At 37.4% G+C, this 22,921-nt stretch overlaps 1 long non-coding RNA gene across 3 annotated transcripts in view; it reads right to left on the reverse strand.

Annotated features, from left to right (window-relative positions):
- LOC108633238 overlaps positions 1–22,921 on the reverse strand; it is a 57,029-nt gene that overhangs the window by 32,926 nt on the left and 1,182 nt on the right. For 2 of the 3 annotated variants that reach the window (XR_001918445.1, XR_001918443.1), the window contains exon 1: positions 21,714–21,842. The exons of the other annotated variant lie outside the window; for it this stretch is intronic. This is a non-coding gene — a long non-coding RNA (uncharacterized LOC108633238). Of the gene's footprint in view, positions 1–21,713; positions 21,843–22,921 lie in introns of those variants that run through there. 3 annotated transcript variants of the gene reach the window in all.

The raw sequence follows: 22,921 nt of genomic DNA on the forward strand, positions 1-22,921 counted from the left end.
AAGGGTGCAGAGCTTCCTTGCCTTCTCTGGGTATATCGGGTCACTCTCCCAGCAACTCCCCATGTTCACCAGCTGGGAAGCTCTCCAAACCTCATAATATTGGGATCTTTATAGAGGCTTCATCATATAGGTAAGATCAATCATTAACTCTATTTCCAGCCCTTCTTCCCTCTCCAGAGAATGGGTGCATGCTTAGTTGCTCAGTCGCTTCAGAGTCTTTGTGACCCCATGGACTGTAATCTACCAGGCTCCTCTGTCCCTGGGATTCTCCAGGTAAGAACACTGGAGTGAGTTGCCATTTCCTTCCCCAGGGTATCTTCCTGACCCAAGGATTGAATCCAGTCTCCTGCATTGCAGGCAGATTCTTTGCTGACTGGACTACCCCAAGGAAGCCTCCAGAGAATGGGTAGTGGGGCTAAAAGAATTCCAAGCCTCTAATCATGGTTTGCTCTTTCTGGTGACCAATCCTCATCCAAGAGCCCACCAAGAGTCACCTCATTAGAACACAAGACACTGTCACCCAGGGACAAATTCCAAGGGATTTAGGAGCTCATGTCAGCACAAAGGTCAAATATTAGAACTAAAGATACTCCTAGTACTTCTATCACTTAGGAATTACAAGGCTCTAAAGCTCTGTGCCAAGAACTGGGAGCAGAGGCAATATATAAATTTTCTATTATTTCAGACACACTTTTTTATTGTAAAAATATTAGAGCTAATGAAAACGGAATCCACCGCTTTGGCAAGTCTTTATGCTAAAATAAAAACCCTGATAGGGAAGAGAGTCCCTAAGACATTGAATGGAGAAATATATATAGACGTGCTCAGAATAAGGGTCCCCGGATTCCTCTGAACCCCTGGACCACAAGCATAGTCTACTTTGTTTTCCTGAAGAACAGCAGCTTTCTCTTGCCTGAAGACCATACCAAAACCTCGACTGAGATGGATGCCTTGGAGGATAACAGTTGCTCTCTTCAGGATCTGACCCCATTTCCTCCCCTTGTCTTCGAGCTCTATAACAAGTCTCAACATGGGCCAACTGAGGAAGGACTTTCTTGCTAGAGGCAAAAAGGAGTTATTTACCAAAGAATCCTCAGGACATGATTAATTGTAGCAAAATAAATCAGAGGTGAGGTGAGAGAGAGTATTCCAAGAAGTTGATCTTGATAGCACTGGACTTGTTTGGGGGTTAGGGATGATGAAAGATAAGCTCCATAAAGGAGAATTGTCCATTAGGGAGAAGTCTCCCATGACTGAAAACTCCCTGGCAAGAGCACCTAGAAATGGTTCTAAAACACTGTTGGGATGGATGGTTACTGGAGGCTTGTGGGGACAAAAGGTTCATATTAAATTAAGTGCAAATGACAGAACTCCCTTGGCAGAGCTTTGGGGAAGGGATCAAAAGGCTCAGAGAAGTAAGCATGCTACAGTGGCTCTATTGTGTAACAGAGCCACTGGTTACACAATAACCAGTGGATATTGAGTACCCACCAGATGGCTAAGTTCTTTGGAAGGGCCAGAGAACACTCTCATCACTAAGCTTATGAGGAACATGCTACTGATGGAGGTACTGGCATGTCAGGAAGCTCAGTGGTTACTGCACCAGGATTGAGGACAGACAATAATTATTAGAGAACTGGGCTCCCTGTAGTCAGTAGGAATGATAGGATTCCTGAGGAGTAGAGGTGAAAAGGCCGTAATCAACTACTGAGTCGTCACTATGGTGATGACTAATATCCCAAGATATCGCTAAAGGAAAACTAGATGGACAGCTGACAAGAGCATGGCTTGATATACATAAATAAAAATTATTAAATTTGGATGAGCAGAAGCCTGATTTCATCACTCTTCACGGAATGCCACTTCCTCCTCTGGGTTATTGGCTTATGGCAGAGGTTTCTGTCATATCATTTTACATATTTTGCATATAATTCACTATAATTTGAAATTAGCTAGCCCACTATGCACATTTCTAGTTTCTTTATACAGGCTAGTGATTCTTACCATTACTCTTCTGCAACTTCTTTGTGTGAGTGCTACCCTCTTTTAATGCTTTAATAAAGCCTTTTCCAATGACCTCCATCTTGTGGTAGTGACTCCCTCCTCTATAACAATACAGCTATATTGTTCATTTAACTTTTACTATATTCAGTCTTGACTGGTTGGGGAAATTTTTATATATAAGGAAAAATCAATTTTTCAACCCAATACTTAGACCCTTGCAAACAGGATCATTCTTAAACACCAGAACTTCTTACAATGCTCTATGTTTGTGAAGTCACGTGGGCCTTGGAAAGCATCACTACGAACAAAGCTAGCGGAGGTGATGGAATTCCAGTTGAGCTATTTCAAATCCTTAAAGATGATGCTGTGAAAGTGCTGCAATCAATATGCCAGCAAATTTGGAAAACTCACCTGTGGCCACAGGACTGGAAAAGGTCAGTTTTCATTCCAATCCCAAAGAAAGTCAATGCAAAAGAATGCTCAAACTACAGCACAATTGCACTCACCTCAGTTCAGTTCAGTTCAGTTGCTCAGTCGTGTCCAACTCTTTGTGATCCCATGAATCACAGCATGCCAGGCCTCCCTGTCCATCCCAACTCCTGGAGTTCACTCAGACTCATGTCCATTGAGTCAGTGATGCTATCCAGACATCTGATCCTCTGTCGTCCCCTTCTCCTCCTGCCCCCAATCCCTCCCAGCATCAGAGTCTTTTCCAATAAGTCAACTCTTCATATGAGGTGGCCAAAGTACAGGAGTTTCAGCTTCAGCATCATTCCTTCCAAAGAAATCCCAGGGCTGATCTCCTTCAGAATGGACTGGTTGGATCTCCTTGCAGTCCAGGGGACTCTCAAGAGTCTTCTCCAACACCACAGTTCAAAAGCATCAATTCTTTGGTGCTCAGCCTTCTTCACAGTCCAACTCTCACATCCATACATGACCACAGGAAAAACCATAGCCTTGACTAGACGGATTTTAGTCCGCAAAGTAATGTCTCTGCTTTTGAATATAATATCTAGGTTGGTCATAACTTTTCTTCCAAGAAGTAAGCGTCTTTTAATTTCATGGCTGCAATCACCATCTGCAGTGATTTTGGAGCCCCAAAAATAAAGTCTGACACTGTTTCCACTGTTTCCCCATCTATTTCCCATGAAGTGATGGGACCAGATGCCATGATCTTCGTGTTCTGAATGTTGAGCTTTAAGCCAACTTGTTCACTCTCCTCTTTCACTTTCATCAAGAGACTTTTTAGTTCCTCTTCACTTTCTGCCATAAGGGTGGTGGCATCTGTGTATCTGAGGTTATTGATATTTCTCCCAGCAATCTTGATTCCAGCTTGTGCTTCTTCCAGTCCAGCGTTTCTCATGATGTACTCTGCATATAAGCTAAATAAGCAGGGTGACAATATACAGCCTTGACGTATTCCTTTTCCTATTTGCAACCAGTCTGTTGTTCCATGTCCAGTTCTAACTGCTGCTTCCTGACCTGCATACAGATTCCTCACGAGGCAGGTCAGATGGTCTGGTATTCCCTTCCCATCTCTTTCAGAATTTTCCACAGTTTCTTGTGATCCACACAGTCAAAGGCTTTGGCATAGTCAATAAAGCAGAAATAGTTGTTTTTCTGGAACTCTCTTGCTTTTTCATGATCATACGCTAGTAAAATAATGCTCAAAATTCTCCAAGCCAGGCTTCAGCAATACGTGAATCATGATGTTCAAGCTGGTTTTAGAAAAGGCAGAGGAGCCAGAGATCAAATTGCCAACATCTGCCGGATCATGGAATAAGCAAGAGAGTTCCAGAAAAACATCTCTTTCTGCTATATTGACTATGCCAAAGCCTTTGACTGTGTGGATCACAAGAAACTGTGGAAAATTCTGAAAGAGATGGGCATACCAGACCACCTGACCTGCCTCTTGAGAAACCTGTATGCAGGTCAGGAAGCAACAGTTACAACTGGACATGGAACAACAGACTGGTTCCAAATAGGAAAAGGAATACGTCAAGGCTGTATATTGTCACCCTGCTTATTTAACTTATATGCAGAGTACATCATGAGAAACGCTGGGCTGGAAGAAGCACAAGCTGGAATCAAGACTGCTGGGAGAAATATCAATCACCTCAGATACACAGATGACACCACCCTTATGGTAGAAAGTGAAGAGAAGCTAAAAAGCCTCTTGATGAAAGTGAAAGAGGAGAGTGAACAAGTTGGCTTAAAGCTCAACATTCAGAAAACAAAGGTCATGTCATCTGGTCCCATCACTTCATGGGAAATAGATGGGGAAACAGTGGAAACAGAGTCAGTTTATTTTGAGGGGCTCCAAAATCACTGCAGATGATGATTACAGATATGAAATTAAAAGACACTCCTTGGAAGGAAAGTTATGACCAACCTAGATAGCATATTGAAAAGCAGAGACATTTCTTTCCCAACAAGGGTCTGTCTAGTTAAGGCTATGGTTTTTCCAGTGGTCATGTATGGGTGTGAGAGTTGGACTGTGAAGAAAGCTGAGCACCGAAGAATTGATGCTTTTGAACTGTGGTGTTGGAGAAGACTCTTGAGAGTCCCTTGGACTGCAAGGAGATCCAACCAGTCCATCCTGAAGGAGATCAGTCCTGCGTGTTCATAGGAAGGACTGATGCTGAAGCTGAAACTCTGGTACTTTGGCCATCTCATGCGAAGAGTTCACTCATTGGAAAAGACCCTGATGCTGGGAGGGATTGGGGGCAGGAGGAGAAGGGGACGACAGAGGATGAGATGGCTGGGTGGCATCACGAACTCGATGGATATGAGTTTGTGTAAACTCGAGGGGTTGGTGATGGACAGGGAAGCCTGGCATGCTGCGATTCATTCGTTCACAAAGAGTCGGACAGAGCTAAACGACTGAACTGAACTGAACTGATGTTTAACACAATCTTAATTAGGGCTTTCCAGGTGGTACAATGGTAAAGAATCCATCTGCCTGTGGAAGAGACTCAAGAGATGTGAGTTTGACCATGGGTAAGGAAGATCCCCTGGAGTAGGAAATGGCAACACATTTCAGTATTCTTGCCTGGAAAATTCTATGGACAGAGCAGCCTGGCAGGCTACAGTCCATGGGATCGCAAAGAGTCAGACATGAGTAAGCATACACATACACACATGTTTAACAAAATTTGTTTGTTCAGTTGCTCAGTCATGTCCAACTCTTAGTATTTTCCATTTAGCATTTTATTTGTTTCACTTTGAACTAGAATTGGAGCTGTTTATCACTGGCTATAAGAATGCAAATATTTCTACACCCATACATTTATTTTAGTTTCTTAACTGGCAGAATTAGTTGAGATACTGAAGATAAACTTAAATAGGAGTATCAACTATGGAATGATTAACTTAGGTATATAGGTAGATTAAATTCAGGTGTTTTTTCCCCCCACATCAGATGAGTCAAAAGAAATGAATAGCCACTGTACAACCAGTATGTGTCTTAGAACTTAGGGCTTTTACTAAATTCTGTCATCTACTACTTCATAATGATCAAAAAGCCATGATTGCTATCATAGTATCCTTCCATAAATTATCATGCCAAAATGGGAAATGTGACTAAGTGCTTAAAATTATCAAAATGTCTTGGCCCAGAGAAACTTGAAGAAGACGCTGGGATTGCTCTATTGAATATCAAGAAATTTTAAAAATCTGTTTTAGAAATCAAGATTTCTAGTACTGGTTAAAAGAAAGATCAAAAGATAGAACAGGATAGAAATAATATCTATCTACCTATATACATACACACACAAATGTACATATATTTACACATATATTTATATCTTATAATATCTCCTTTATATATGATTAATCTAACAGGAGAAATTAAAATGAAAGAAAGAATCAAAATTAATATGGTGATAGCGAAAAAAAAACTAGCTTTGGCTTTTTTGAATATTTTTTTCAAGGTAATGATATCCTGGCATATAACTACAAACCTAAAAAGAGATCACTTACAGGATGATATAATCCTTTCAAAGATAAACTTATCCTCAGTTTCTTGATTTAAATCAAACATTCTCCCACTTGACAAGAACCCTTAGTTTCTTTTTTTGTTAGCATTTGCTGATCACTTTAAAGGCTTCACTGAATAGCCCTCACTTACCTGCTTTGTGCTGAAATGAAATACTTCGTTAAACTATGAAACCTATATTTCTTAATTTTCAATTCAAAATATGGTGCTTTTTGTCTTTAATTTTATCTTTTTCACCCTAAGGATATTAGAGTAAACACACAAAGATGACAGCGTTTCTACTTTGACATCCATCTGCTTTGAATTCTCAACGTCTTGTACTATAATTATTTCTATAGCAACCAGCAAAGGAAGTGCCTTGACAGCTACAGACTCCAAAGAAAGACATGCTGTGACAGGCTTATCACTTTCAGCCGCTGAGCTTTGTATCTCCTTGAGTTTCTAGTATTAAACATTACAGCTTCAGAAACCCTTGTTGTTTTTCTCTCCTCCTTGGTTTCTAGTATCAGTAATATTTCTGCTTCTATAGCATCACTGGCAACATTTCTAACCTGCTGCTTCTTTTTCTTCAGAGTTTTTCCTTAGATCATTTATAAAACTTCCCTTATTCCTTTTTTATGACATACAGTCTTCTGATAATAAAATGATAAACATTTTGCTTGTTCTGAATGGCAGCTCACAAACACAATCAGGAAAAATGCAATCATAAATAATTCACTTGTTTTCTTTCAGCTTCTTAAGATCTCTTCTAATCTATTTTCCTTAAGGAATAAATTCTTAGGAAAATTGAATCATGTGTCTCAAAACACAGAAAGAAGTTCAGAGAACATCAAAGCAGTACTAAAAATGAATTCATTCTCTAAAATAACTTCCTTTTTATTCGGAAAAAAATGCAAACTGGTAAAAAACCATTTCCAAAAGAAAACCTAAACTTGTCTTATTTCAAAAGTCACTTTTATATTGGAAAATCATCTTCTTTAATGTGGTCTAGAGGCCATCTTCTTATTTTTATGGTCTAGTCTTCTGTTCATTTGTTGTGACAAAGAAAATAATTTTTTTCTGAGAAATGTCTATCTACAAGATATTGTGCTAAACTTTCTACACAGATTTTTCTCATATAATCAAGTAGCAGCTATATGGAATACTAGTTGTTATGTATATTTTTCAGATGTGAAATTGAGGCACAGAAAGATTAAGAAACTTGGTAAATTTTATATAGTTAGTAAATAGTAATTCAAATTTGTTCTGCAGTAATTAGATTCCAGAATCTCTGCTGTTAATTCTTATAAAGATGAACTCTTTTCATCTTATTATTCTAAATACATCATCTTCACATCATATCCATGGATACAAAAAGTAAATGACATTGACACCATCTCTCTTTTAAATATGAGAGAAATGACATAAATTCAGTACCCCCAAAACTTCTATATGAATGGTAAAAAAAAAATCAACTATACACCAATTTAAATGGAAAGTTAAAAAAATTTTTAAAAAGGAAAAAGGCATGGTAAAAACAAAATAAACAAACATCAACAAAAAAGTATGTGTATAAAATAAAGTTTTACTCCTCTGGCTTAATTCATTTTCTCATAATGTTTGAAATACACTTAACACTAAACTATATTAAAATGAAAGTTCTATAAGGAAGAGGCTTGCATTTGGATTGCTTATGGCACAGCTTTTCAGAGAATGGTGTTTAGAAAATAATTGACCCCAGTTTAAGTTCATGTTCTTTCACATACAGACTGTGGGCAAGTTATTTAACCAATGTAAGACCTCTTGTAAGGGAAGGAAAATACTGGTATCTGGTTTGCAGATGGTTGTAAGAATTATCTCTGGTAATACACGGTGCAAAATTTTTGTATAATGCTCTACAGTGTGAATGTGAGCAATAAATATTATCTTTTACCTTTATTACTTAAGATGGGCTAAAGCAAAATGGGAAGGCAGAAAAAATATGAAAGCTGATTTTGGATGGAAAAGAGTCTTTCTCTAGAAAATGTTCATGTTCTACATATAAGACATAGAAAATGTCTTATATGAAAAATAAGTGGGTATGATTCAAAGTATCTAGCTTTAAATCTTCACCTAATGCTACTGCTTTACTCTGTAACCTGTAGATTTACTTTGTAATGACTAATTCTCTAAAACTTAATTATAATATTTATTTTTGTAAAAAATTAATTTTGTTTCTCTTACCATTTCTAGTTTTAATCTAACGTTTTAAATTATAGCTTGAATAAAATAGTTTAATTAAAACACCTTCATAACTCAATGTTTCATCACACTAGAGTTCAGGTGAAGTTATTTACTGGATGTGTAAAGTTTTCTGCACATCCAGTCCCATAAAGAAAACACTAAAAAATAGAATAGCCTCTATACTTGGAACTCCAGCAATAATAAATGACCCACAGAGTGTCAATCCAAAGTAGCTAACCACTTCAGCAATACATGAGCCATGAACTTCCAGATGTTCAAGCTGGTTTTAGAAAAGGCAGAAGAACCAGATATTGAATTGCCAACATCTGCTGGATCATTGAAAAAGCAAGAGAGTTCCAGAAAAACATCTACTTCTGCTTTATTGACTATGCCAAAGCCTTTGACTGTGTGGATCACAAGAAACTGTGGAAAATTCTGAAAGAGATGGACATACCAGACCACCTGAGCTGCCTCTTGAGAAACCCATGTGCAGGTCAGGAAGCAACAGTTAGAACCGGATATGGAACGACAGACTGGTTCCAAATAGGAAAAGGAGTACATCAAGGCTGTATATTGTCACCCTGCGTATTTAACTTCTATGCAGAGTACATCATGAGAAACGCTGGGCTGCAAGAAGGACAAGCTGGAATCAAGACTGCTTGGAGAAATATCAATAACCTCAGATATGCAGATGCCACCACCCTTATGGCAGAAAGTGAAGAGGAACTAAAAAGCCTCTTGATGAAAGTGAAAGAGGAGAGTGAACAAGTTGGCTGAAAGCTCAACATTCAGAAAATGAAGATCATGGCATTTGTTCCCATCACTTCATGGCAAATAGATGGGCAGTGGAAACAGTGTCAGACTTTTTATTTTTGGCGGGCTCTAAAATCACTGCAGATGGTGTTTGCAGCCATGAAATTAAGAGACACTTACTCCTTGGAAGAAAAGTTATGACCAACCTAGATATTATATTCAAAAGCAGAGACATTACTTTGCCAACAAAGGTCTGTCTACTCAAGGAGATGGTTTTTCCAGTGGTTATGTATGGATGTGAGAGTTGGACTGTGAAGAAGGCTGAGTGCTGAAGAATTGATGCTTTTGAACTGTGGTGTTGAAGAAGACTCTTGAGAGTCCTTTGGACTGCAAGGAGATCCAACCAGCCCATTCTGAAGGAGATCAGCCCTGGGATTTCTTTGGAAGGAATGATGCTAAAGCTGAAGCTCCAGTACTTTGGTCACCTCATGCGAAGAGTTGACTCATTGGAAAAGACCCTGATGCTTGGAGGGATTGGGGGCAGGAGGAGAAGGGGACGACCCAGGATGAGATGGCTGGATGGCATCACCATCTCGATGGACGTGAGTCTGAGTGAACTCTGCGAGTTGGTAATGGACAGGGAGGCCTGGTGTGCTGTGATTCATGGGGTCACAAAGAGTCGGACATGACTGAGCAACTGAACTGAATGAGTATTTATGATTCACATTGTATACTCTAAGGTGAGCCAAGGTATTTATTTCTTAGTAATCTTATTAAGGACTCTATCAGGACTCTGGCCAACAATTGGCTTGATGTTTGCATTTTATGTATGATGTAGTATTTTCCTTGATTGACTCTTGTGGCCCTACCCTGATGAACCAGTTGTAGCAAGCCTCCCCATTTGTACTCAGGATATGTTCTGCCTCTTGCTCATCAAAGTAGCTTTCTGTGTCCCTGACAGATGAGGTAACTGTCCATAATCCAAATACTTTCAAGAGGTACCTTTCAGTCGATACTCCCTGTTTCCTCATATGTCTTGTCATATTCTCAGAAAGAAGTATGTCATCCTAGCATTAACCAAGTATCATGTGAAGTAGCAGAGAATATTTCCTAGAACATGTCTTAATTGCATTGCTCCTCTACTCAAAATTGTGCTGAAATATTAGTCAATCATCACGGTTTTAGCAGGAAAACATTTACTGATGACCCATCAAAAGTTTCTGAATCTCCTCTCACTTGAAAGAGATAAATTCATGGTAGATCATTTTTCTTTCACAAATTTATTTCTATAAGAAGAAACACAGGGTTTCCTAAATGGTGCTTCTTAAAAATCATTGCTGTATTTTAAGCTCAAATCTGTAGAAAGTGTAAGGGTGGCTTTCTTTTTTTTTTTTTTTGGTGAGAGTAAGTCATCATCTTGATGATACTTTAAAAAAATCTAAGATCGGTTCTTTGAGAATGATGAAAATCAAATCATTTATTTTTTGCTCTTCAACAATCAGGAAAGTCTTTAAGTTGGAATTTTTAATATTTTCCCCAATCAGTCACATCATCAATGGAAGCAAAATACTTTACATCATAAAGCTTTCTACTCTCATTGCTATAGCTAGGACTTCCAAAACTATGTTGAGTAATAGTGGTAAAAGTGGACACCCTTGTCTTGTCCCTGATCTTAGGGGGTATGCTTTCAGTTTATCACCATTGAGAATAATGTTTGCTGTAGGCTTATTATATACAGCCTTTACTATGTTAAGGTAGGTTCCTTCTATGCCCATTTTTTGAAGAGTTTTAATCATAAATGGGTGCTGAATTTTGTCAAAGGCTTTTTCTGCATCTATTGAGATTACCATATGATTTTTTCATTTAACTTTTTAACATGGTGTACCACATTGATTGATTTGCATATATTGAAGAGTCCTTGCATTCCTGAAATAAACCCAACTCAATCATGTTGTATGAGCTTTTTGATAAGTCATTGAATTCTGTTTGCTAAAATTTTGTTGAGGATTTTTGCATCCATGTTCATCAGTGATATTGGCCTGTAGTTTTCTTTTTTCATGTTGTCTTGTTAAGTTTTGGTATCAGAGTGATGGTGGCCCATAGAATGAGTTTGGAAGTGTTCCTTCCTCTGCAATCTTTTGGAAGAGTTTTAGAAGGCATTAGCTCTTCTGTTAATGTTTGATAGAATTCTTCTGGGAAGCCATCTGGTCCTGGGCTTTTGTTTTTTGGGGGATTTTTGATCACAGCTTCAATTTCAGTGCTTGTGATTGAGTTGTTCATAATTTCTATTTTTTCCTGATTCAGTCTTGGAAGATTGAACTTTTCTAAGAATCTGTCCATTTTTTTCAGGCTATCCATTTTATTGCCATATAGTTGTTCATAACAGTCTCAGAATCCTTTGTATTTCTGCATTGTCTGTTGTAACCTCTCCTTTTTCATTTCTAATTTTGTTGATTTGATTCTTCTCTCTTTTTTTCTTGATGAATCTGGCTAAAGGTTTGTCAATTTTGTTTATCTTCTCAAAGAACCAGCTCTTAGTTTTATTAATCTTTACTATTGATTGTTTCATTTCTTTTTCACTTATTTCTACTCAGATCTTTGTGATTTCCTTTCTTCTACTAATTTTCTTTTTGTTCTTCTTTTTCCAGCTGTTTTAGGTATAAAGTTAGGTTGTCTATTTGATGTCTTCTTTGTTTCTTGAGGTAGGATTGTATTGCTATAAATTTCCCTCTTAGAACTGCTTTTACTGCATCCCATGGGTTTTGAATTGCCATGTCTTCATTGTCATTTGTTTCTAGACCTTTTTTGATTTCCCTTTTGATTTCTTCAGTTGATTATTTAGAAATGTGTTGATTATTTAGAAACGTGATGTTTAATCTCCATGTGTTTGTGTTTCTTATAGTTTTTTTTCTCTTATAATTGATATCTAGTCTCATAGCATTGTGGTCAGAGAAGATGCTTGATATGATTTCAATTTTCTTACATTTGCTGAGGTTTGATTTGTGACCCAAGATGTGGTTTATCCTGAAGAAGGTGTATTCCTCTGCATTTGGATGCAATGTCCTAAAGATATCAAAAAGATCCATCTCATCTAATGTATCATTTAAGACATGTTTCCTTATTGATTTTCTATTTTGATGATCTGTCCATTAGTGTGAGTGGGGTGTTAAAGTCTCTTACTACTATTGTCTTACTTTCAATTTCTCCTTTTATGTACACTAGTGTTTGTCTTATGTATTGAGGTGTCCCTGTGTTGGATATTTACAATTGCTATGTCTTCCTCTTGGATTGATCCTTGATCATTATGTAGTGTCCTTCCTTATCTCTTGTAATATTCTTTATTTTAAGATCTATTTTGTCTGATATGAAAATCCAGATCAGAAAAGAAGAAGTAAAGCTCTCACTGTTTGCAGATGACATGATACTGTACACTGTAAAGATTAAAGATAGTATCAGAAAATTACTAAAGCTAATCAGTGAATTTAGCAAAGTTGCAGGATACAAACCAATACACAGAAATCACTTGCATTTCTTTATAATAACAATGAAAAATCAGAAAGAGAAATTAAAGAATCAATCTCACCATTGCAACAAAAATAATTAAATATCTAGGAATAAACTTACCCAAGAAAATGAAAGAACTGTACACATAAAATTATAAGACATGAAGGAAAAAAATAAAAGATGACATAAATAGATGGAGAGATATTCCATGTTCCCAGGTAGGAAGAATCAGTATTGTGAAAATGGCTATACTACCGAAAGCAATCTACAGATTCAATGCAATCCCTATCAAATTACCAAAGGCATTTTTCACAGAACTAGAACCAAAAATTTCACAATTCATATGGAAACACAAAAGATCCCGAATAGCCAAAGCAGTCTTGAGAAAGAAGAATGGAACTGGAGGAATCAACCTTCCTGACTTCAGATTATATTACAAAGCTACAGTCATAAAGACAGTATGGTACTGGCACAAAAGCAGAAATATAGACCAACGGAACAAGATAGAAGGCCCAGAAATAAATAGGTACTCATGCACCTATGAGTACCTTATTTTTGAAGAGGCAAAGGCAGCCTCTTCAATAAATGGTGCTGGGGAAACTGGACAGCCACATGTAAAAGAATGAAATTAGAACACTTCCTAACACCATACACAAAGATAAACTAAAAATGGAGTAAAGACCTAAATGGAAGACCAGAAACTATAAAACTCTTAGAGGAAATCATAGGCAGAACACTCGATGACCTAAATTAATGCAAGATCCTCTATGACCCACCTCCTACAGTAATGGAAATAGAATGAAAAGTAAGCAAGTAGGACCTGATTAAACTTAAAAGCTTTTGCACAGCAAAGGAAACTATAAGCAAGGTGAAAAGACAACACTCAGAATGGGAGAAAATAATAGCAGAAGAAACAACTGATGAATGATTAATTTCCAAAATATACAAGCCACTCAAACAACTCAATGCCAGAAAAACAAACAACCCTATCAAAAAGTGGGAAAAAGACCTAAACAGACATTTTTCCAAAGAAGACATATAGAGAGCTAATAATCACATGAAAATATGCTCAACATAGCTCATTATTATAGAAATGAAAATCAAAACTACAATGAGATATCATTTCATACTGGTCAGAATGGCCATCATCAAAAAGTCTACAAACAATAAATGCTGGAGAGGGTGTGGAGAAAAGGGAACAATCTTGCACTATTGGTAGGAATGCAAATTGATACAGCCACTGTGGAAGATGGTATGGAGATTCCTTAAAAAACTAGGAATAAAATTACCATATGACCCAGCAATCACACTCCTAGGCATATACCCTGAAGAAACCAAAATTGAAAAAGACACATGTATCCTATTGTTCATTGAAGCACTATTTACAATAGCTAGAACATGGAAGCAACCTAGATGTCCATCAACAGATGAATGGATAAAGAAGTTGTGGTACATATACACAACAGAATATTACTCAGCCAAAGGAAGGAACACATTTAAGTCAGTTCTGATGAGGTGGATGAACCTAGAACCTATTATACAGTGTGAAGTAAGTCAGAAACCGAAAGATAAATAGCATATTCTAACACATATATATGGAATCTAGAAGAATGGTACTGAAGAATTTATTTACAGGGCAACAGTGGAGAAACAGACATAGAGAATAGACTTATGGACATGGGGAGAGGGGAGGAGAGAGTGAGATGTATTAAAAACAGTAACATGAAAGCCAACATTGCCATATGTAAAATAGATAGCCAACAGGAATTTGCTGTATGTTTCAGGAAACTCAAAAAAGGGCTCTGTATCAACCTAGAGGGGTGGGCTGGGAAGGGAGATGGGAGGGAGGTTCAAAAGGGAGGAGATATATGTATACCTATGGCTGACTCATGTTGAGGTTTGACAGAAAACAACAAAATTCTGTAAAGCAATTATCCTTCAATAAAAAAATAAATTAAAAAGAAAAAAATGAAAAGAAATAACCCCCAAAAAGAAATTTTCTAAATTACTAGAAAGCTGAATAAAACATAAATTCCAATAAAAAAATCATGTTATTTAAATATATTGCACATACAGAATGGCAGAGTATTTTGAAGTTTATTTAATTGGATTATTCTCCAATATCTGTGAAATCAAAGTAAATCATGATATCTACGCTTTTGATTTATATTATGTTTTTGTAGTTTTCTAATTGGTTTGTTTTGAAAATGGAATAACGACATTTTGTATTACATTTGTTGTAATCAATAAAACTTATTCTTGACAGTTTTGTGGGGGATTATAACTTATTTGAAATAAAAAAAAATCAAAGAAAATTGTTTGGACAGTCAGCTTATATGTTTATTTTCTAAGGAGCTCTAAGAAAATTGGAATCAAAGTATTTCAATGATTTCATGACACAGGATCCAAGATATAATGAAAGAAGATTCCAACCTAAAAATTGAAAGGTAAGATGTAATTCAAGGATTCAAAGTCAAAGGAAATCAAGAAAAACAGTGAAGTTCAAGAGCAATCAACGCAGAGAAAAGATTTTCAGTGGACAAAAACTAGGCATGCATGGTGCCTTTGCACTGCATTTTTTTTCATTGTAAAGACAAAGAATGAATCAAACCATCTCATTATTTCATCACTCAGCTTTGTCTCAGATGTCAAGTATGAAAAATTACTGAGAAGAACAAAAGTTTCAAAAAGGAAAAAAGAAAACTTTGAAGAGTATGAACATACCATGAGTGCTAACTCCAGAAGAGCTGGTTTTTCAAGAATCATGCAGGAAATTGAATAATGATATAGTAGTTAGAAACATGAGTGTCCTTTTGAGGCTCCCCACCCTCCTATAGAAGGGAAACAAAGTGGATGCCTGTGGGTCTATCAGAATTACATGGTAGGTGTATATGTAGGTTTGTAGTCACTATAGCCCTCATATTCCAGTCTTATGTTTTTATTTTATTGTCAATCAAAAATTCTTTCTAAATTTTTGTCAGTCTTTAATTTAGAATTGTAGATAATTTTATGCCTCCAAATAGCTAAGTCAAATTGGGCATTGTGGTCTGCACTATAAGTCTAGATTCAAGTCCTGACTCCTCTATTTGTTAATTATCCACTTCAGCAAAATCTCAACTTCAGTGCATTTCAGTTTTGAAATATGTGCAATACTACCTACCCAATCTTTCTCACAATATAATTATGTGGATGAAATAAATATATGTGAAAAAAGTTTTGCAAGCCCTGAAATGTAAAACCAATAGAAAATTTCACCCTTGATGGATGTAGCAGATGGGATTTCACTTCCACCTCTCTCACTTAAAAGACTTTATAGTTACACAATTGAGAACAAAGCTCTGCTGCTGCTGCTAAGTTGCTTCAGCCATGTCTGACTCTGTGCGACCCCAGAGATGGCAGCCCACCAAGCTCCCCCGTCCCTGGGATTCTCCAGGCAAGAACACTGGAGTGGGTTGCCATTTCCTCCTCCAATGCATGAAAGTGAAAAGTGAAAGTGAAGTCGCTCAGTCGTGTCCGACTCCTAGCGACCCCATGGACTGCAGCCTACCAGGCTCCTCTGCCCATGGGATTTGCCAGGCAAGAGTACTGGAGTGGGTTGCCATTGCCTTCTCCGGGAGAAAGCTCTAGGCACTTTTTAATAACCCTGCCCAAGTGATGGTTTTGTCAAGAATCAGGCACAGTCAGAAAATAAGGTTTTAGATGCTCAATCATATACTTCATTTGAACAGTAACATGATTCTTGGCATGAAGACAACTTTAAAATACATATTCAGAGATAAGCAACATAATATATATGTCTAGCTATAAGTATTTTAAATATTCCACTCAAACCAAAAAAGTGGTTTTAAGCACCTTATCTGAACTGTCTTATAAATATAGTGAATTATTTATGTTTCTGGTTTTAGTAAGTACCATTCTAATGTATTTTCTAGGTAAAATGAAAAATTTAAACTGAATAATGACCAGAAGTAAATGTACCTTTCTGAATCAACATTGGCCTTATTAGTCTTGGTGAAAATGAAGTATCTATGCAAGAATGAGGGTAAGATGAATATAACATGATAACTACAGTTCCCTCTGAGCCACATCCTATAGCAGAGTCCACTATTCCAATGCATTTAAACTTCTTCCAAAGGAAATGCTTTGGAATGTCCATTCCAAATGGACGTTGTCCATTTGGATAATAACAATGTCCATTGTTATTGTCAAAAATACTGAGAAAATTGAAGTTACTGCTACCTAGGAACCCAGACATTGAGTAAGTGTTAAACACACACAGACACAGATGCTCACACATGCACATACACTTACACATTTGTGTTACAGCAGCATGGAACCCATTCAGAGTTGTCAAACTTAAATGATAAAGCATTGTGATAGGGATGTAAAGCGTTTCTACTGGGGCTGCGAAATGCCTCTCCACTCTCCTTGGTTTCCATTTGAGGCAAACGGAAAATTCAGGCTTATCTCAGGAATATCAGTAGTGCCTGAGTGTGTCCTATAGATCGGTTTCTATTGAGTCTCAGTCTTAAACCACCAGGATTCAGCTGCTGCTGCTGCTAAGTCGCTTCAGTCGTGTCCGACTCTGTGTGACCTCATAGACCGCAGCCCACTAGGCTCCTCTGTCCCTGGGATTCTCCAGGCAAGAATACTGGAGTGGGTGGCCATTTCCTTCTCCAATGCATGAAAGTGAAAAATGAAAGTGAAGTCGCTCAGTCGTGCCCAACTCTTAGCGACCCTGTGGACTGTAGCCTACCAGGCTCCTCCGTCCATGGGATTTTCTAGGCAAGAGTACTGGAGTGGGGTGCCATTGCCTTCTCCAGAAGGATTCGGTTACTCAGCCATAAATAAACACAATGGCACCATTTCTCTGCCACCTGCTCACCTAGGGGCAAAGCCTTATGAAGTTTTACGTTTCAAAGTTCAGAATCATGGGTAAATCAATCCTGTTGATTGGTCAGAGATGTACTTTATATCAGCAATAGCCAGAGTATTAAAGGAACGAGTCTTAATTCAGGTTTATCGTGATGGACTGAATTCCCTCCTTACTTATTCAGCTTCAGACAACTCTACACTGGCACTATGGAAACGATTTATTTACTCAGGAACTTAAAGTCAGGGGAGTATTAACAGTGCTTCTTTCATCCTTAATTCTCTCCGTGAGCTTCACCCTTAGAATGTTCCTCTCCACCCTCCTTTACATTCCAGTTCTGTTTTCAAAAATTATACAGAAATAATATTTTTTTTCCTTACTTAGATATCCTTTTAAATCCCATTCTGTTCACTCCAAATTTTGTTAGTTAACAATGGGTCTACAATGGGTTATTAAGGAAGAAAGCCATTCTTCATTACTATCATCATGTCATTAACAGTAAAAAAAATTTCATTTTAAAATGAAAGGAGAAAAAAGAATGTTAGAAAACAGAAACTGAAACTAGAATTGACCTCAGAGATAAAAACTGTCCATATCTGTTACTCAGTCACAGCACCTGTGTTGTATTATTTAACACTTAGTATTGGTTCACCTTCATTCTGTTCAAGCATGGCTAGTAGATTTCCTCTGTGCTCAAAAGAATGGTAACAGCTTTCCAATCATGGAAAGTCAACCAGATTGTTCTGTTTGATACCTTACTATTAAAGAATTCCTCAGACAAGTGAGCTCATTCTAATATAGAGATATCTTATCATTCATTATTCCTTTAACAAGAACTTATTTAGTGTCTGTTGTAGTCCAGGCACTGTGCTGGGGAGTGGAACTAATAAGAAATAAATCAGGGAACTTACAGTCTTTTAGGAGGAATATATATCAAACACACAGTTACACAAAAAACCACACAAGTAATTGTATATACCAAATTATTTAAAAAAGAATTCAGTGCCATCTTCCTCTTAAGTCATAGTTTGATTTTTCTCATTTTTCCTTCTAATTCTGAATGGGAACATGTGAATAACAGTTGGAACACGTACTGTGAACTATGCTGTTTGTAGTAGGCAGGGATGTCATTTGAAGTCCTAAACAAAGTTCAAATATTGTCACAATTCACTTTTCTTTTAGAAGAAAAAAAAAATCTGAATCCTGTGAGCCTCACCTCACTTTTATCAACAGAAAAATAATTTCTAACTGGATCTTTTTAAGGTTAAAATTAAAGAAGCTTTGAAAAATTTGCCGGTTCTCTAAAGAAGTTTCTAAGACTAAGGAACTGTTAAGTACAAGTATAAACAAGAGTATGATTGTTTACTCAAAGGAATGAACTAGAAAGTTAAGGAATATATAGTATAGGTTGCAGCTGCACTTTAAAGAATGCAAAGACTTATGGGGAAAAAGGGGAATGTCTTTACTGGAAACAGAACGAGCAATTGTGCATGAGCAGGAATGGGGATTATTTGGAAAATGGTAGAGAAACTGGTCTGGTTTGGCCAAGGATACATGTGAAGCTGAGGACAGAATGGGAGAGGAAGAGGCAGCCTTCAGGGTTTTAGTTGTTGACTGTAGTTGAGAAGGGAAAAATAAAATAAAACAAGCAAAAATAATATTTAACCATTGCATTATCTTCACTTTTTTAGGTCTTTTTAGACGTTAAACCTCATGCGAAGAGTTGACTCATTGGAAAAGACTCTGATGCTGGGAGGGATTGGGGGCAGGAGGAGAAGGGGACGACCCAGGATGAGATGGCTGGATGGCATCACTGACTTGATGGACGTGAGTCTGAGTGAACTCCGGGAGTTGGTGATGGACAGGGAGGCCTGGTGTGCTGCGATTCATGGGTTTGCAGAGAGTCGGACATGACTGAGCGACTAAACTGAACTGAACTGAGACAGTAAACCAAGAGATGAAATTCTTACATTTTCACTTTATAAAACGTGTTCTGCCTTTTCCCCCAGAAAAGATACTGAAGGAAAGAGTCCCTTCCTGAGACTGCAAAATAAGATTTTATCCGAAGACAGGTACAGAACCGGGGCAACAATAGGCTCTTAATGAACATGGCAGTTGCTTAAACTGGTCAATTAAAAATAGAAATTGTTCTATTATTTTACTTCACATATATATGTATATATACACATATACATATATTCTCAGCACTGACAGAATATATATAATATATACACACATATATATTTTCTTCCACAGAGTTCTACCTGAAATCCTCATTTTCCTTTATGATAGTACAATTATAATCTATGAATGTATATGAAAGTGGTTCATTAACTTCAGGCATCAAAAAAATAAAATGAAAAGATCCACCATTAGGAGAAAAACAAGACTGAAACTGACAGATGTTGGTTAATGCTCTCAATAATAAATAAAATAATATTATATCATTTTTATATCATATGTATAATATATATAAAATAAAATAAGAATACATATAAAAAAGAAAAGCAAGGTAGCAATCTTTATAAAATGACTGCTTTTTTTTAAAAGGAAAAAAATCTTTATTTCTTGAAACAAAACAAATGCTTTTGCTTTAGATTTTGCTCTTCTTTTAAAAGAGATTTAAATATTATAACCCAGATTAGTGGCTCAGTGATAAAGAATCTGCCTCCCAAGTAAGAGACTTGGGTTCAATTCATGGGTCGGCAAGGTTCCCTGGAGAAGGAAATGGAAACCCGCTCCAGTATTCTTGCCTGAAAAAATCCCATGGACAGAGGAGCCTGGTGGGCTACATACAGTCCATGGGGTTGCAAAGAGGTAAACATGACTCAGTGAGTGAGCACACATACAGGAGAAAGTATATGGCAGTCAACCATGATTAAAGTGAGAGAATTACATAATGGGACTCTGCAGGGATGTACCATATAAAGGCTTGTGACCAGAGTAGCAAAAATAAAAGTACAACAAAAAGGTCATGTCGGCAGTTGGACATTGATATGGCCTATATTTTCCTCACCTTCACAATAGTTCACTACAATAAAGAATAAATGAAATGAGGTTTTATGACACTTGTAAAAAGAAAATAGGCCTTATTTGTTTGTGGCACTGGTTACAAACTTATAACGTATTTGTAGAAATATCAAATGCTTAAAGAATTAAACAAATCTAACTTTAATATTGTTTATACTGAAAGTAGGATTTTATTTTTTTGTACAAAAATGTACAAAAATTTTACTTACATTTAAAAGTTCCTATTATCCATAAATCACTATATAGACTATAGAAGATGTTTATCCAGCTATAGCAAGGAGGGAAATAAAGGCAATACATTTCAGGCTAAAAGTTAAGTATTTTAAACCCTTCCAGACAATAACAGTGGAGACACTGAGGAAAACAGTGGATTTCCTCCCTGAAAGAATGCTGTAGACATTTATTGCTTTGTCTGAGAACATTCTTACTGATGCTAAGATTAACCCTACCTTCTTTTGGATAAAATCAACCAACTGGCTCTAGGTAGGTCTTTCAGTCACAGTAAATTAACTCTCTGACCACTGTAGATGGCTTCAGAAATAAGTGACTGATCCAAAATGTGCCAATAGCAACCCTTCCAGTATTTTTTCCCCAACACAGAGACAGAAGCAATGCTTCTTTGATAGACAAGTGATGAGAAGTCTGAAGAACAAGAATGTTGTCTGTCAAGTTTCCCACCATTAGGAGAAAAGCTGGTCTGATTAATGCAGAGATAAGAGAAAAAGAAAGAAACTTCAAACCACACGCAAATTTCTAGTTCTAAGAGTCTGAGGGCTAGATCTGTTCTTGAGTTACAAGAGAACCCTAATACTGTTCTCTTCCATTTTCCCCATTCTGACTGAGCTGGTTGGAGTTTAGTGTTTGCACTAGCAAACCTGATTTATCCAAGGGACTTATATGTAACAGCACAAATCAACAACACCAAAGATACTATTTATATGAAAGAGATGTTAATTGACATATTAAAAGACAACAAACTAGTTGAAAAGCTTTCTTTACTTCTAATGCTATTTTCCCCTGCCAAGTTGCTGAGGTTTCCATAGTGCTTACCTTATCAAGATCTTCCCTCTGTGTCTTGAATCTAGCCCTCTCCCCTCTTCCTTAGTAAAGCCTCCTTACTTTTACCTGGAGAGCTTCCCAGGTGGTGCTAGTGGTAAAGAACCTGCTTGCAATACAGGAGACACAAGAGATGTGGGTTTGATCCGTGGGTCAGGAAGATCCCCTGGAGAAGCAAATGGCAACCCACTCCAGTATTCTTGCCTGGGAAATCCCATGGACAGAGGAGCCTGGTGGGCTACAGTCTATGGGGTTGCAAAGAGTCGGACATGACTGAGGTGACAGCACTCTTACCTGCAAGAGCTCAGTAAGTATTAATAATTCCTTAATACCATCCATCCTGTTCTGGCCCTTTACAAAGACTTTGAAGAGTCTGGCCTTTTGCTTCTCTACTGTTGAGAGCGACTACAATTAGCTTTAGTTGATTTGTCTTCTAATCCTCCTCTGTGTGCTTCTGCTTCTATTGGCCAATGTGGGACAAGCACTTCCTCTTGAATTTGACTTTCACTCTTGGACACAGTGCTGATCGTGCCTTTTTCGAAGTTCTCTTTTCTCATAACCCTTTCTGATCCATACTATGGAGGGGTAGATGTGATTTCTTCACAGTGTGTCCACAGAGGGCAGAGAATTGCATTTAGATGCTTTCAAAGCGTTTTCACTGCCTTATGTTATCAACTTACTCTAGCTTTTTTTTAAAAAAAATCAAAGATATTGGCTATGTTTATAAGAGAACAATCTAAACTATCAGACAACCTTCCATACATGATCTGTTGCCTGCAGTTACCTCATAAGGCAAAAGTGCAGTTTCAAAGCCTCCACTATTAACGCGTAGACTATTTAAAAATTCCATAGAGATAGAAAGTGTAAGTTTCCTTTTTGGAGTAGGTTCTCTTGACATAATACAACTAGTGTCATTAAAATGTTAGTTCTATAAGGATGGTAGATTTTTGCTTGTGTTTCACCAAGCCCCAGGTCTTGGAAGAGGACCTAATACAAGAGATTGCTAACATCTGTTGGAAGGCTCACACATTGTGACTATAGGGCTGAATCATTCTGCTAAGTAATTGAATAAATGTTTGATTTTCAGTGTGTGTGTCCCTACAGTGTGGAAAACCCTGTGGAGAATTTGAGGCTGAATAAGAATGCATCCCGAAGAAACTTGATCTAGTAGGTGAGAGAAACAATACAAAAATAGGTACAGTAGGGGCTCCCCTGGTGGCTCAGAGGTAAAGAATCTGCCTGACAATGCAGGAGAAATGGGTTCAATCCCTGGTCTAGGAGGATCCCACATGCCACAAAGCAACTAAGTCTGAGCACCCCAACTACTGAGCCTGTGCTCTAAAGCCAGGCTCCACAACAAGAGAGGCCCGTGGACTGCAACTAGAGTAATCTCCCCTGGCCACAATAGAGAAAAGCCCAGGAAGCAATGAAGACCCTGCACAGCCAAAATCCGTAAATAAATAAAATTATTTTTAAAAATAGGTATACTAAACATTCAATTA

Source organism: Capra hircus, chromosome 8, assembly GCF_001704415.2.
Source record: "Capra hircus breed San Clemente chromosome 8, ASM170441v1, whole genome shotgun sequence".
In the NCBI taxonomy this organism is placed as follows: domain Eukaryota; kingdom Metazoa; phylum Chordata; class Mammalia; order Artiodactyla; family Bovidae; genus Capra; species Capra hircus.